This window comes from Gossypium raimondii, chromosome 9, assembly GCF_025698545.1.
Source record: "Gossypium raimondii isolate GPD5lz chromosome 9, ASM2569854v1, whole genome shotgun sequence".
Lineage (NCBI taxonomy): Eukaryota > Viridiplantae > Streptophyta > Magnoliopsida > Malvales > Malvaceae > Gossypium > Gossypium raimondii.
In genome coordinates this window covers 8,183,767-8,201,130 of record NC_068573.1, presented here as the reverse complement: position 1 = coordinate 8,201,130, position 17,364 = coordinate 8,183,767, and positions in this window count along the sequence as shown.

Here is a 17,364-nt window from a genome sequence, read left to right as displayed (position 1 = left end):
ACTGTAACTTCAGAGAGATAAGATCCTTGGTTTTAATCCGCTCCATTATAATCTCAGGGAGATAGGATTACTAGCTTCAATCTGCTCCACTGTAATCTCAAGGAGATAAGATCTGAAATTCTTCGGTCTGTTCCACTGTAATATCAGGGAAATAAGACCTGGTGCGATCTACTCTACTGTAACTTCAGAGAGATAAGATCCTTGGTTTTAATCCGCTCCACTGCAATCTCAGGGAGATAGGATTACTAGCTTCAATCTGCTCCGCTGTAATATCAGGGAGATAAGATTTCTGGCTTCAATCTGATGCGATCTACTCTGCTGTAACTTCAGAGAGATAAGATCTTTTATTTCAATCCGCTCCACTGTAACTTCAGGGAGATAGGATAGTGTCTTTGATCTGCTCCGCTGTAATCTCAGGGAGATAAGATCTCTGGCTTCAATCTACTCCACTGTAACCTAAGGGAGATAAGATCTGAAATTCTTCGGTCTGTTCCACTGTAATCTCAGGGAAATAAGACCTAGTGCGATCTACTCTACTGTAACTTCAGAGAGATAAGATCCTTGGTTTTAATCCACTCCACTGTAATCTCAGGGAGATAGGATTACTAGCTTCAATCTGCTCCACTGTAATCTCAAGGAGATAAGATTTGAAATTCTTGATGCATTCTCCACCGTAATCTCGTGGAAATAAGACACAGTGCGATCTACTCTACTGTAACTTCAGAGAGATAAGATCCTTGGTTTTAATCCACTCCACCGTAATCTCGGGGAGATAGGATTACTAGCTTCAATCGCTCCACTGTAATCTCGGGAGATAAGATCTGAAATTCTTGATGCATTCCACTTTGTAATCTTAGGAAATAAGACTGTGCGATCTACTCTCAGTAACTTCGAGAGATAAGATCATTGGTTTTAATCGCTCCACTTGTAATCTCGGGAGATAGGATTACCATCTTTGATCTGCTCATTGTAATCTCGGGAGATAAGATCAAATTCTTGATCTGTTCCACTTGTAATCTCGTGGAAATAAGACTGACGCGATCTACTCTCTGTAACCCGGAGATAAGATCATTGGTTTTAATCCGCTCCACTTGTAATCTCGGAGATAGGATTACCATCTTTGATCTGCTCCATTGTAATCTCGGGGAGATAATATCTGAAATTCTTGATGCATTCCCCTTTGTAATCTCGGGAAATCACTGTAATCTCAGGGAGATAAGATCTGAAATTCTTCGGTCTGTTCCACTGTAATCTCAGGGAAATAAGACCTGACGCGATCTACTCTACTGTAACTTCAGAGAGATAAGATCATTGGTTTTAATCCGCTCCACTGTAATCTCAGGGAGATAGGATTACCATCTTTGATCTGCTCCGCTGTAATCTCAGGGAGATAATATCTGAAATTCTTCGGTCTGTTCCACTGTAATCTCAGGGAAATAAGACCTGACGCGATCTACTCTACTTGTAACTTCAGAGAGATAAGATCATTGGTTTTAATCCGCTCCACTGTAATCTCAGAGAGATAGGACTACCATCTTTGATTCGCTCACTGTAATCTCGTGGAGATAAGATCGCAATTCTTGATCTGCTCCAATCGTAATCTCGTGGAAATAAGACTGGTGCGATCTACTCTCTGTAACCCGGAGAGATAAGATCCTTGGTTTTAATCCGCTCCACTGTAATCTCAGGGAGATAGGATTACTAGCTTCAATCTGCTCCGCTGTAATCTCAGGGAGATAAGATTTCTGGCTTCAATATGATGCGATCTACTCTGCTGTAACTTCAGAGAGATAAGATCTTTTATTTCAATCCGCGCCACTATAACTTCAGGGAGATAGGATAGTGTCTTTGATCTGCTCCGCTGTAATCTCAGGGAGATAAGATCTCTGGCTTCAATCTGCTCCACTGTAACCTCAGGGAGATAAGATCTGAAATTCTTCGGTCTGTTCCACTGTAATCTCAGGGAAATAAGACCTGGTGCGATCTATTCTACTGTAACTTCAGAGAGATAAGATCCTTGGTTTTAATCCACTCCACTGTAATCTCAGGGAGATAGGATTACTAGCTTCAATCTGCTCCACTGTAATCTCAAGGAGATAAGATCTAAAATTCTTGATGCATTCTCCACCGTAATCTCGTGGAAATAAGACACAGTGCGATCTACTCTACTGTAACTTCAGAGAGATAAGATCCTTGGTTTTAATCCGCTCCACTGTAATCTCAGGGAGATAGGATTACTAGCTTCAATCTGCTCCACTGTAATCTCAGGGAGATAAGATCTGAAATTCTTCGGTTTGTTCCACTGTAATCTTAGGGAAATAAGACCTGGTGCGATCTACTCTACTGTAACTTCAGATAGATAAGATCCTTGGTTTTAATCCGCTTCATTGTAATATTAGGGAGATAGGATTACTAGCTTCAATCTGCTCCACTGTAATCTCAGGGAGATAAGATCTGAAATTCTTGATGCATTCCACTTGTAATCTCGTGGAAATAAGACCGACGCGATCTACTCTCTCGTAACTTCGAGAGATAAGATCATTGGTTTTAATCCGCTCCACTGTAATCTCAGGGAGATAGGATTACCATCTTTGATCTGCTCCTCTGTAATCTCAGGGAGATAATATCTGAAATTCTTCTTGCATTCCCAATTTGTAATCTCAGGGAAATAAGACCTGACGCGATCTACTCTACTTGTAACTTTAGAGAGATAAGATCATTGGTTTTAATCCGCTCCACTGTAATCTCAGAGAGATAGGACTACCATCTTTGATCTGCTCCGCTGTAATCTCAGGGAGATAAGATCTGCAATTCTTCGGTCTGTTCCACTGTAATCTCAGGGAAATAAGACCTGACGCGATCTACTCTGCTGTAACTTCAGAAAGATAAGATCATTGGTTTTAATCCGCTCCACTGTAATCTCAGGGAGATAGGATTACCATCTTTGATCTGCTCTGCTGTAATCTCAGGGAGATAAGATCTGAAATTCTTCGGTCTGTTCCACTGTAATCTCAGGGAAATAAGACCTGACGCGATCTACTCTACTGTAACTTCAGAGAGATAAGATCATTTAATCCGCTCCACTGTAATCTCAGGGAGATAAGATCTGCAATTCTTCGGTCTGTTCCACCGTAAAATAAGACCTGTATAATGAACCTAATTATGCCTAATGACTACGATGACATGATCAGAACGAATCAAATGCTTCTAAGTAGATGTGTATGAATGACATACAAAATGTCATGAAAATGATTCCTTAATGCTTAGGTTATCATCACACAAAAGCTTATTAAGGCTTTATCACTGACGTGCTACACCGCCTTCTTGCTCGGCTAGCATATCCAAAGAAACACTTAATCTGATTGCCCCCCACTGTGCACGTTAAAGTTCAATCCACTGGGACACTGTAACCCAAGGGTAGAAATGTATGGCCTTTCTCAATCTTCTCCTATCGCAATTTAATGATATTGAATGTGAAACTCTTTGGTCCTTTACCTCATCCCTAAGGTGTTATACCAAATGCTCATGCACAATTGCAAAATTTTCTTCTCCCAGAAGACCTTTTCTTTTTGCCTGGTAAACATCACTTGTTGGTTCATTGAAGCTTTGCCACCAATACGACATCTTGTCATTTTGTTCAATCAATGTTTAGACAACAAAATCTGAAAGGATAGTCTTTAACTTAGACTCTTCCTTCTTAGATATTTCACCCTTTAAACTTGGTGTTTTCTAAACAATAGTCCTGTTTCAAGTTCCTATATTATTTAGAAACTTCTAGAGTAATATGCAAAACTTCCATTGTGAAAGTATTATTAGTCCATTAATCATTATTCTAATGCAACATGCTTGCAAAAAAAATCATAATGATAGGTAAAATAGAATTGATTTGAGAGCATAGCTCGAAATGAATAAATTATCAAGGATAGCAAGAATAAAAAGAGGAATTGATTAGAACATGTATCTTCCAAGAATGACAAATTCAATATATAAATAGTATGAATGTTAGGTGCCCCAGATATCGCAGCTTGAACTTCTCTGTACAAACTTTCTGAAGACTTTCCTGAGTTTGACATGTGTTTAGGAGATCTACAGGACTCTGTCGATGCCCTAAGATGTCGCCCTACCCTTTCAGGTATAGCAGGATCACCACATACCCCAATCTGATCACTCCATGCTCCATTCTGATCAATATTTGAGCCGCCCTTTTCGGGTTTTCAACTCAAATCCCCTTTGGCCTAAGGTGCCCTTTGCGGGTTTTCCCCTTAGCCTCTCCATTTTTACTTTTTCATTTTTTTCATCTTTTTTTGACTCAAAGTGCCCTTTTGCAGGTTTTCACCTTGGTCCTTCCTTCTTCTTTAAACGAAGTGTTTCTTGACTGGATCCGAGTTTATAGGGTTAGCAATCTCACTTAGGATCAGTGCTCCTCTAAAAATGGTCTTCTTTACAACATAGGGACTTTCCTAGTTTGGCATTCATTTCCCTTTAGAATCCTTTCGTTAAGGAGAATTTTTTTCAACATCCAGCCCTCTTGTGGAATTCTCTGAGACGAGCCTGTTTATTATGGGCTCATATTATTTATTTATGGTACATCTGATCCTGATGAATAGCTTTTAACCCTTTTCCTAGGGCCAACTGATCACATCGCGATTGGATCCCTTCAACAAGTAATGAGGGGATTTTAATAGGTAGAACTACCTCAATCCTGTAAACCAAAAAAGAGAGGTGTTGCCCCAGTACCGATGTTCGACAAACAATGAGGGCAAATGGTAATTTCTCACGTCAATCCTTGTGAGTCTCAGTCATTTTCCTTCAATTTTCGATGTTCAACTCTAGGAACTTCAGTGACAAATCGTGGTGTCCACTTCTGAGTTAAATTGAGACCTCAGCTATCATGCTATTGTTTAAGCTCAATGCATTCTCCAACACCATCCTCTCTGAAATTCTGTATCGGTATAAGATGACCTTGATCCATGCAGTAGCCTCTAAAAAATGAAGCAATGCCCATCAGAAGTCTTCGATAATGGTGATGTCCATGCCCCATTTTGGTCAAAATTTGAGTCGCCCTTTTTCGGGTTTGCAACTCAGATCCACCTTTGGTCAAAGCGCCCTTTGCGGGTTTTCGCCTTGACCTCTCCTTTTTCTTTTTCTTTTTCTTTTTTCTTTTTTTTCTATTTTTGACTTTGATTTTTTTGTTTTTTATTTTTGATTTTATTTTTGATTTTTTTGATTTTTTTGATTTTTTGAATTTTTTTGAGTCTGAACTCATGAGATCAGGCAAGTCCTGGTCATGTTTTTCGACCAGAATCAATGTTATTCTAAAGTCTTCCACTTTCATCTTGTATGTGAAAAATCTTCTTTGGTACCAAATTTCTTTCATAGAGCCCTTTTGGGACGCAACTACGAAAGAGAACTTTAGATTTTCCTCTTTAATCAGGATAAAGTCCAACAACATCTTGAAGGGATGGAAACTCGACTTCAAATGGACAAAGCTATGCTGACTCAACGAGAGAGGCATTGCCCCGGCAAAGAATTACATCGTTCGCACTGTAAATTTCTGCCATTGTGCTGTTGTGCAGGCTTTAAGAATCGAGGCATACCCTGGTATGATCATATAAAGACATCTTTGAACTCTAGAGGTAACTCAACAAGGTATTGCTTCGTTTCTGTGGTCAGGTCAATTCTAGTATTCATCAAGCGCACAATTTCTAATGATTCCTTGAGAGGTAAGATCTGTTTATCCATTTGTTCTACCATCCTCAACAGGTCCAGAGATAGGCTACAATCTATGTCATCTTCAAAGGCGTGAGATCCCTCTAAACACATGTCTCGCTCAAAAGGAGATTCTAAGTCTGTAGCAGAGTCATTCACGTAATTGATATTTGGGGACCCATAGCAAGTACCAAAGAATATGCAAAAGAATATATAAATTTATGAATAATTATTTATACAATATGATTATGAATGAATGATGGTTTGGAAAAAAAATCCGAAAGAATGAAAGAATGTAGAATTATTCGTAAAGAATGAAAATATTGGCTCAAAAATAATCGCAAAGATGTATTTCATTAAAATAATAACGTTCAGACATAAGCCTATTTTACAAAGGAATTTCTATCATTTCTAGGCTAAAAACAACAAAATATTCTGAACATTACTCTAGATAAGCCCTAAAAACTATAGGGATTTCTTCCGCAGTCTAATTGCTTAGAACATTCCAGATTTATAAGGGCAAATATCTAAAAAGGTTCCTTTTCATTCGTGTCTTCAAATATGTCATTGGTGTGAACACTTGCCAACATGGAGCGTATGTTTTCCTCCTCTTTAATTTCCTCATGAAGCTTCATCCCCTTATAGTCCATCATGTCCTGAACCAAGGCCTTGAATTCCACACTCTCTTGGGTCTCGAACCCCCTCTCGTGATGGAAATCGCAATGGTTCCGTGTCTTTCCCTTATTTCCTCCTGAATCAGAAATAACTGATCCCCTTCCTACTTTCATGTCTACCCCATTATCAATATGACTAGGTAGTAGATTTTCTACGCTAGACGAGTCATCAAATCTGACAACACCCATATTAATGAGTTTTTCAACCAATTTCTTGAAGGCAATGCAGTTCTCTATTGAATGTCCCGTAATTCCCGCATGGTAGTCGCATTGTACGTTCGTGTCATACCATTTGGGATACGGAGGCTGTATGGGTTTTAAGTAGAAGGGGGACACCACATGTGCATCAAATAAGCTTCGGTATAACTCATTATATGACATCGGAATTGGTATGAACTGGAGTTTCTCAATACCTGGCTTCACTCCAGATTCTTGCTTTGAAGACCTCTGATGGCTGGTGCTTTCTGTCTTTGGTCGGCCCGCAGTGATTGGTTTTGAGTGGCCCTTGTTATACCTGCCCGCATTATCCCATTTATTCCCCTCCTTCCTTGGGGCCTTTGTGGTACTTAGGTATTCCACCCTCGCCTGCTTTGTTTCAGCCAGGTTGTCGAGAGCAACAGGAAAATTGTTCCTCACTTTGGACCTTGGGTCCGTCAAGCAACCCATTGGTGTTGCTGTACCAGTCTGATACCGTTGTGATCTGATAGTAAAGGGTGCCCCGTGTGAACGCCCATTTGGCTGGATCTGTGCACTTATCGGAGTACAATATAGGGAATAAGCAAAATCCTCATTATCAACCCCTGAGTGGTCCATCGGGTCCTTCCTTTTTTCTCCAGCTAGCAATCGGTTGAACTGACTTATCATGGTTCTCTGTAATCCTAGAATCTGATCTCTCATCTCCTGTTGAAATTCAGTCAATTGCTCCTGCATCTGAATCTGCATTCGCTCTACTTTTTCCAACCTTCGTTCCATTTCTCTAGTCTTTGCTTGGATATCGCAAGGGTGTTTGGTTGGTTGGTTTTCCAGGTTAGCTGAAATAAATTTACTCGTTTAGACTCTTTCAATGGATTTTAATGCATGTAATGCAATGTAATGCAAATGAATGCCTAAAGAGACGTTGATTCTGATTCAATTACATTTAGGAAACTTTTCTAGAAAGCAAATTCCCTTACATAAAACGGATACATGTACGACCTCACCCTCATATTCCAAGAAACAACATCGGTCTTTTTCTTCATCCACATGTTTGAGTTAATCTCGCCAATAGATGCCATTGCTAGCTCATTTTCTTGATCTTGGTCGCAATCCATCATCTGCCCATCTTCATAAGGCTTGTCAGCTTGTCGAAGGCTTTTGGACAATCGTCTCGAACCCTTAGGCCACGAAGTAAAGATTACGAACTCCTTCATCGCCCTTCTTGTGTTTATCAGAATATATTTGGGAAGTCGTATTGTTTTCCACTTTATCAAGGAATCCGTATTCCATGACAAGCTTTCTAATTTAGTAATCGGACTTGAATCAATATCTCTTTCCTAAGATGCAGATGCGATGCAATCATAATCAAAGCACAATAAGAGGGGTTAGTACAAAAATAAACAAGGAAAACAGAAAGTACCTATTCGGGTGACTACTAGGGGTTTGGAGTGGCTCTATCTAGGCTAAGTTCCTAAGTCCACTATATGAGGTTTGGCTCTAAAGATAAGGTACCCGAACCAGCAGATTCCTCGATCTTCACCCATTATAGGATCATACAGACCGAGTTCGGTTCGGGGAATACATTTCCTATGGTCGCACGGAGATGAAAATCTCACGAAGACATAGGTACGGATGTATCCCGAAAGTGATTCACTATCCTGCACGGAGGTGAAAACCTCACGAAGGGCTAGTTTCTCACTCCCACTTAAAAGGTGTGACCAAAGGTCATGCAATGCAATGCAAAAGATACCAAAATTTAAACAAACAGAGCAATTATAAACCACAATGATGAAAATTATAATGAAGAATGAAATGTCATGAAAGGATCGTAAATTTAAACCAAATTTTCAATTTTCGACAAAAAGACAAAAAATAATCAACTCGTGGCTCGACTCACTTATTTTATGTCCCCAGTGGAGTCGCCAAGCTGTTGACACCATTTTTTTGGATTGAAAACGGGGTCGACTTGGATTTTGAAAATAAAAACGGGAGTCGCCACCAATCCTTTTTGAGGTGTGATTGGGTCACCTTGAAAAAAGTTGTTTTTAATAAATAATTTGATTTTATTAAAACAACGATTTTGGTCCACGAAATTTAGAAAACGGGTTCGGGAGTCGGTTACGCACGAGGAAGGATTAGCACCCTCGATACGCCCAAAATTGGTACCTTAGTTGATTACTTAATATTTTAATGTCAAAAATTGAGAATTTTGGAAAATTTTAAAAATACGATCCTTGTTAAAACGTTGAAAATTTTTAGAAAAAGAAGCATGTTTCACGTTATTCAAGAAAGAGGATCATATCCAGTAAGTTAGGACACAATGTCTCGAATTCTCGATACGCGAATGAAAAATGCTGAAATTTACTTATTTAGAAGATTTTTTAGCCATCTCGGATTTAAAAATAAGGTCACGACTAGTAAGTTAGGATGTGATCTATTTTAAATCCCGAGATCATTTAAAACTTGAGTTTAAAAAGATTCGTAAATTTAGATTTATTGCGAAAATCGAAACCCAGTAAGTTAGGGTACGATTCTCTCAAATCTAAACACGAAATAGTATTTATTCAAAACAAATTTTGTTATATCGAGTAAAATAAAACACGAAGTCGTAGTAAAGAATGTGAAAACAAATTACATTGTTGTTATGCATGACGGAACCATAATGAATACGAAAGTATAAAAATGATATGAGCAATAGCACAATATAAGATAAATAAAAGATCAAATTTACAACATACCAAATAACAACGTATATAAACGAATAAAATTAAAACATTCATTCAAGATAATAAATGAAAATGAAATAAATAAAAAGTGAATACAATTAAAAATATAAAGGACATATATGTATATAGATATAAATTAAAATATGTATGCATATGTGAATTATAATATCTATATATATATATATATAATACCTATGTATAAAATATATTATAAAATATAAAGAATATAAACAAAATATATATTTTTGAAAGTATAAAGTATAAGTAAGTATATATATTATAAAGATGTATGAAAGCATATTTTATGTACATGTATTTTAAAATATATATATATAGATATATATGAGTGTGCAAATATATGTATATAAATTATAGAATACAAAAATATTTATATATATGTTTATATGTATATAAAATAAGTTACTATAAAGACATGTAAATGCATGATGTATATGTGTGTGTATATGTATATATAGAGAATAAAATAAAGCTAAAAATAATATGCAACTAATTAACAAACAAAATAGTAACGAATACGTATAGGGAAAATAAAACTAATAACATTTAATAGTAATAATAATAATAATAATAATAATAATTATTATTATTATTATCATAATACAAAAATAACGAACAAAATAGCAAAAGTACTAAAAAGAGGACCAAATCGAAATAAAATAAAAAAATTGGGCAGATTCGAAATAAAAAGACTAAAAAGACTAAATTGTAACACGCACTGAAAGAGGAGGGACCAAAATGGAAATATTCCCTCGCTGACCAAACGACGCCGTTCCAGTGAAATGGTCGAGGGACCAAATCGAAACAGATGCGAAAATTCATGGCCAAAATTGAAAATATGCGAAAAACTTCCTTGAAAGCGCCACAAAATCGGAGGGACCAATTGCGCAAATAACCCGAGAGTCAAAAACACGCGGATCCTCCCCTAGGGTCGGGTCATCACATGGTCGAGCCAAAAGCAGGCGTCGTTTTGGCGCCTGACCCTAATGGCAAAACGGCGTCGTTTTCTATTGTTATTTAAACACCATTTTTTTTTATTTTTTTCATTTCAGCCACTGTTTTAAAAAAAAAATTCAAAAACCTTTCTTTTTTTTCTCTCAAAAACCCGACCATTGGGTCCTCTTAGCGCCGACTTTGCGCTCGCCGCACCGCCACCACTTCCGACGGCCGACGAAGCGCCGGATCGGCATTTGAAACTCCGTCACGATGAGTTTTGTCTTTTTTTTTTCGTTAAGTAAAAATAAAAAGTAAAAACAGTGATAAAAATAAAAAGGAAAGATTGAAATCAGAAACAAAACTTGAAAATCACCTTTGATTTTTGCTTTTTATTTCTGTGAATATGTTACAAGAAAGAAAAGAAAAAAAAGAACCCCCCTTTTTTTACATTTGTTTCGGCTTTTTAAAGCCTTCTTATTACTGCTTCTGTCTTGTTCATTTCTCTCTTTGCGTGTTTCTGTTGTTTGCGTGTTTGCAGGTGGTGATAGGACGTGCGCAGCGCAAGTGGACGATGGGACGTCCGGAGGCAACCATATGGCAAGCGAAGGCCAAAAGTCATCAAATCTTTGCGCCTAGGGTTTCAGTTTCAAACCCTAGGCGATAATTTTTAAAGAAGTTGGGCCTATTGGGTTATTGGGCTCATCTTTAATTTTGAGTCTCATTGGTATGGGGTTTGATGAATTTGTTGGGTTGTATTTGTAAATGGGTTAATTGGGTTTAGTTTGTTGGGGCTGATTGGGTTTAGTTTGTTTGGGTTATGTTGTATGGGTTTGTAAAGGACTTTGGGGTTTGGGCTGGTAGCTGGTGGGTTTAGTTTGGGAATTGTTTTTGGGCAGGTTCTGTAATGGGCTAGGCTAGTTGGGTTTATTTTTAGGTCTGTTATTGGGCTAAAATTTTGAGTTGTTGGGCCCCGGGCTAAATTTGGCTTTGTACAATGTGTAGTGTATATGTATCCTAAAATTATCTTACTTCATAGGTTTGTAATGATCTGCAGTGAATATATATGTATGCATGCATGTAACACTCCCTACAAAAGTAACTCCCATACTTATTTCGATGCAAAAACTTCATCAACTTCTATCAATTCATTTATTGATATAGTTATTTCATCTACCTAATTTTATAATTATTTATAATATTTTTTACAATCTTTATAAATTTATACTATTTTATAAAATTTTATAATTTTTTTGTATTTCTATATATTTCATAATTTTTTTTATAATTTTTGTGATTATATATATTGTTCTAATTTTTAAATTTTTTTATATATTTATAATAATTAGAAATATATATTTATAATTTTCAGCAAGTGGATGAACGCGTTTCTGGGGCATGGAATTGATTATGTAGTGGCACTAAACCAAAGTTTGAATTTGAAAACCTTGTTTTCAGTCGCACTTCTGCCATCTAAAGTTAATGAGGTGCTAAGCAATTGTTTCAAGTTATTGTAATTGTGAATCAAATTGTGTGTTATCCATTTCGCAATGTTGCTTCCTAGAAACTAAACTTGAATATGCAATGTTATATGTAGAAGCAGCTTAATAAGCTTGAAAGGTGCATACATAAGGCAACATACAAACTTACGGGTAAGTCAGGTCGGCATTTCAAGCTATTTCTATCATATATATATGCCTGTATCGTGGGTTGGGCTCGAAACTTTTATCTGACAATATCGTGTACTAGTGATGAGAGATGAACAGTGAACTTCTACGTAAAATCCGAAACTACCTTAACCTTGATGGAAGCTTAGATCGAACTCTGTATAGTTAAAATAAAAATTTTAGATGTTTTAGAGTAGCTTAATAGTAGGCAGCTTCCAGGTTCTTATATAAAACCTTATGTACTTTGTTGCCCATGTCCGATGTGTATGGAGATGTGACCCTCTTAATCTTCAACTTTCAGTATTTCACCACAAAGCCTTATTCATGTGATCTATCAAGCTTGCCAGTATATCCACCTAGCGAAGAGATGTGAACTTTTTCCAAAAATGTGTGCACGAAGACATTAACTAGCTTTCTACCTTTGGAACCATGTAGCTTTAGTTTTCTTTCATTTTCATATGTCGACCAAACTTCATATAAGGATATGAAGATTCAATTGCCAAATTCAAAATTTATCATTTGTGTCATATAAGGATCGTTTCATTTCCATGTTGATAACCATTTACAGAGGGTGCATTGAATATAAATTCATAGTATGTAATGTTCTTAGTCACTGCTTCTTTACAATCATTTCTCTTTCTTTAAGTTTTTTCAGATACCATGGTTCAACGCTAGCCTTTCAGGGTAAAACGTTGCTTTTTATTGGTGAAAATGGTCTTACTTAGTGTTTGAAATCCTTTTTGAGGTTTTTTGACAAATATAGATTGACCATTACATGCTTTCACCTCTGCTTCAAAACTTTGACTTGCCAGCTTCATTTGTGTTGAACACTGATGATTATTAAAACTTGGTTATGGATGGTTCATTTTTCACTGAAACCTCTCATTTTTGTTGCTCTTCTTGCAGCTAGCACGCTGATGAGAGTGTTAAATCAAACTTGTTGATCCTCCACTTTATGTTCTTACCACTCAAACACTAACAAGGTTAGCTTAATGCCATCTTTTCATCCACCCTCAGTCAATTATTTCCTCTTAACTCTCTAAACTTGCTGTCAAGGAACAACCTAAATGAGTGAGCATCCATCCTATTTTAGAAATGTAGTCATTGTCAATGCTAAAACTATCCAGTAATATCATAATCCTTTATTACATTGGCATTCTTTTTGAATTTAGCATCTTCAGAAATTCTTGGTTGACATATATATCTTTATTTGAACCTGCAGGAGATCCAGATTAGGAAGTTGGAACTTTTGGCATTCAGTATTTTTTTATTTACGTGTACATAAATATTGTATTGTATTGTTTATTAAAATCATTATTATTGTACTCTAACAATGTAAACTTACTTCATACTTGACCTTACTAATTTATTTTATATCATATTTAAAAGTGTATAATTTAGTTTAGCTCTTATTAGCCTTTGTGAATGTGTGGAACTTTTATAGAAGATGGAGAAAAAAAACCATGACAGAATTTAGTGACAGAAATTGTAAAAAAAAAAAAAAACAAGTAACGAAACATGGTGACTAGCAACTGCTTGATTAAAAAAACTATAGTAATGGAAAATGTAAAAAAAAAAAAAAATATGACAGAACTTCTGTCATAGATTTAGTGACGGATTTTATCAAATTTTGTGACAGGCGTTATTAGTGAGGAGTTTCTGTGACAGAAAATCGCATAGATATGTCACAAAGCGTTAATAGTGACGGATTTTACAGCATCTGTGACGGATTTATAATGTACTATTAAAACAATTTATGGTAGTTATTACAAGGTACACAACCAAGTAAGGAAATTCCCGCATAGCTATTATTTTGATAAGTGGATAATCCCAATGCTTGATGTCACGAGCCGTGGTTCAAAGCTTGTGACTATTGCACAAAAAATGTCTCATGGAGGTCAATCTATTAAATGCAACTCATTTGACCCATGCGAACTGACCTGATTCGAACAATAAGTGACAAAGCCCATCAACTTAAAGCCTCAGTGGCTTAGTGAAACACTTATGGAAAATTAGGGCTACTTTGGTACATATGGAAAATAATCTTAGAAGATTTGTAATCTGATAAGATTTGATTTTGTAATCTTGGGGATTATATAAATCCCTTAATTGTAGATAGGCTTCGATCTCGTTCGTTGATGTAACTCAATCTATACTATTAGTTTTGGGGAGCTTAACTATAAATAGAGGGTATCCCCCTCATTTTATGATCATCCCTTGTATTCCCTTCTTTAGTAGTGAATACTAATTGAGAGCATTTACTCGAACACCTTGTGTGCTTTGCTTTTCTTTTATCTTTGAGTTGCTTCCGCTTTAATTTTTGATGCCTTGGAGAATTTCTAACGAGAATTCTCACTTTTCAAAAATTAGCCTGATTTTGGCACATTTAAAGTGAAAAGAAGCCTAAGATCGCACGGATTGCAAGACAAAAAGTTTTAGCCCCGTGACATTAACATGCACTATCCTTTACATTAGGTGTGAGCATTCGATCAAATCGAATCGAAAATTTTCGAGTTTTCGAATCTTATTTTATCATCTTAACTTTATTTGAAGTTTTCTCGAATCGAGTCGAGTGAGATGAAATTCGAATCGAATCGAATCGAATATATTTTTTCGAGTTAAATTTTAAAAAATAATTTTGGGTCCTTGTAACCACTGTCACCCATCGTAATAAAATTTGTCCACCTTAATCAAATTTTTATTAACTTTCATCACCTTATAATTTATTTATTAATTTTTATATCTTGGTTAGCTTATTTGTTTGCTTAGTTGTTTCAATTATCTTGATTCTTGTCACTATATATTTTGAAATTAAAAATATATTAAATATAAAAATATGATTTTTAATAAAATTTATTTTAAAAATAAAATGTGAAATTGATACCAATATAAAATTTTAACACGAATATTTTATGGCATAATTAAGAATTCAATTTTAATATAAATATTCAATATGACTAAACAATTCAATAATATAAATAATATAAAATGTGAAATTTAATTTAATAATATAAATAGTATATATAAATAAAATTATTACTATTTATGTTTAGTGATTTTTTTGGATAATTTTGATTTTTATTTGAGAGTAAAGGGTGAGAAGTAAAAGTTTAGGGAGAAAATAAAAGTTTTGGGGAATAAAAGTTTGAGGGAAAGTAAATAGGGGGAGTAAAATTTTGGAGGGAAAATATTAAAAAAAATTTAAAAAATATTAAAAAAAGATTTTGCCCAGGCCCGGCCCGGGAAAAAAATCATAAGCCCAGACCGGGCCCGGCCCGCCCATTTTATTTTAAAATTTTAAAAATTAAAAAGTATTTTTAAAATATTTTAAATTAAAAAATTAAAAAAGTATTTTAAAAATATTTTAAAATTAAAAAATTAAAAAATTAAAAAAGTATTTTAAAAATATTTTAAAATTTAAAAAATTAAAAAGTATGTAAAAATATTTTAAAATTAAAAAATAAATATATTTATTATATCGGCGGGCCGGGCGAAAAAGTGGTGCCGAGGTCTGCCCGCTTTCTAAACGGGCCTCATTTTTTGCCCAAGCCCATATTTGGGCCTATATTTTACCCAAACCCTCCCATATTTCAAGCGGGCCGTCGGGCCGGGCCGGGCCGCCCGGCCCATGAGCACCTCTAGTTTGGGGTAAATGAGAGGTGGGAGGTGGGATGGGAAGAGAATAAAAGTTTTAGGGGAAAAGTTGGAGGGAGTAAAAATTTTGGGGGAAAATAAAATGTTTTGAGGGTTTTTGGGAGTAAAATTTTGAGAAAAAGTAAATGGAAGAGTAAAATTTTGGTGGGAAATGGATTTTGGGTAGATTGGGGGGTTGGGAGGGGAGGGGAGTAAAAGTTTTGGGAGGAAAGTGGGAAGGAGTAAAAGTTTTGAGGGAAAAGTAAAAAAGTTTGAGAGTTTAGGGTAAAAATGTAAAATATTATAGTTTGATATTCGAATTATTCGAGTTATTCGAATTCGAAAACTCAACTCGATTCGAACTCGAAATTCGAAAAAAAAAATTCGAGTTGATTCGAATAACTCGATTAACTCGAATAACTCGATTCGTTTAACTCGAAGTTCGAATTTTTTTCGGTTTTTTCGAGTCGAATCGAGTTTTGCTCACCTCTACTTTACATTAAATTACTGTAACCCCATTCTTGAGAAAATAAGAAAATCCTTTAAACTGTTTTATTATAATTTAGTTCGACATATTATTTTTTGAATTAATTTAAATATTATTTTTTAAATAGATTATTTTCACTTGTTATTTTTTAATATATAACTTTTAATTATTTTATTTATAAATACTTTAATTTTTTATAAAAATTTAATATATTTTATTTTTACATTTCAAAGTAGAGGATATAAACTCAAATCTTAAAGACAATATTATTAAAATGGATAAACATAAATCTTAAAATGAATAATACCAAATATATATAATTTATTGACTCAAGATAGTTGTGCTGCGGTATACTAATCCACTTGCTCGACCCTGAAAGCACTAAAAACTTTTTAAAGCCTTCGGTAAATTGTGTGTTGAGGTGAAGAATGCATCCATTACAAAATTTTCCATATCGTACTCATATCGTGTTCACTTGTTGCAAAATTAGGGCCTGTATCTTATTATATTAAATATATATATTATATCAAATTTTCTCTCTTTTATTATTTAGAATTTTCATATCTATCAAAAGTAGGGCGGAGTTAGAAAACTTTTTGAAGGGGGACCGGAATAAAATTGTATATTTTTATGATAGCAAAAATGAAATTTCACCATTTTCTAAAATTTTAAAGGACTAAATCAACTTTTTCTCATTCTTGAGGGGGTCAAAGTGTAAATTTACCATATACTAATTTACATTTTTTAAAATTATAAGATAATTAAAGATAAAAATTTTCATTTTAGGGGTACCGGGCCCCTGCCTACCTGCCCTTGGCTCCACCCCGAATCAAAAGTTATATAATTTTATTCTAGAAATAGGGATGTTGGTAACATACATTGCATTCCTAATGAGAAAATGTAAATTCGAATTTTAAAGGCAATATTATTGAGATGAGTAACTGCAAATTTGAACATAAATTGTAAAACAGATTAAAGGATAATAAAATTAATTTATTAAACTATTTAAAAAGAAAAAAATTATGAAAGTAATAAAAATGATATAAATAGTATATTCAATTAAAATTTAATATTATTTCACCAAGTATAACAAATAGACATTCTAATTTACGTAAGCTAAATCACACTGTCAAGTTTTTTCATTAAATTTTATTTGGATGGAATGTAAAGGTACATTATAATTTTAGAGACGATATTTTACTAAAAAAAGGGGTCTATATATTTCCCACATTATTAATGGAAATGGACCACTTAAAACATTATTTATTGGAATAGTCCAAAAAACACAAAACGTGCCTACGTGGGAGTATTTTTAGGAAAAA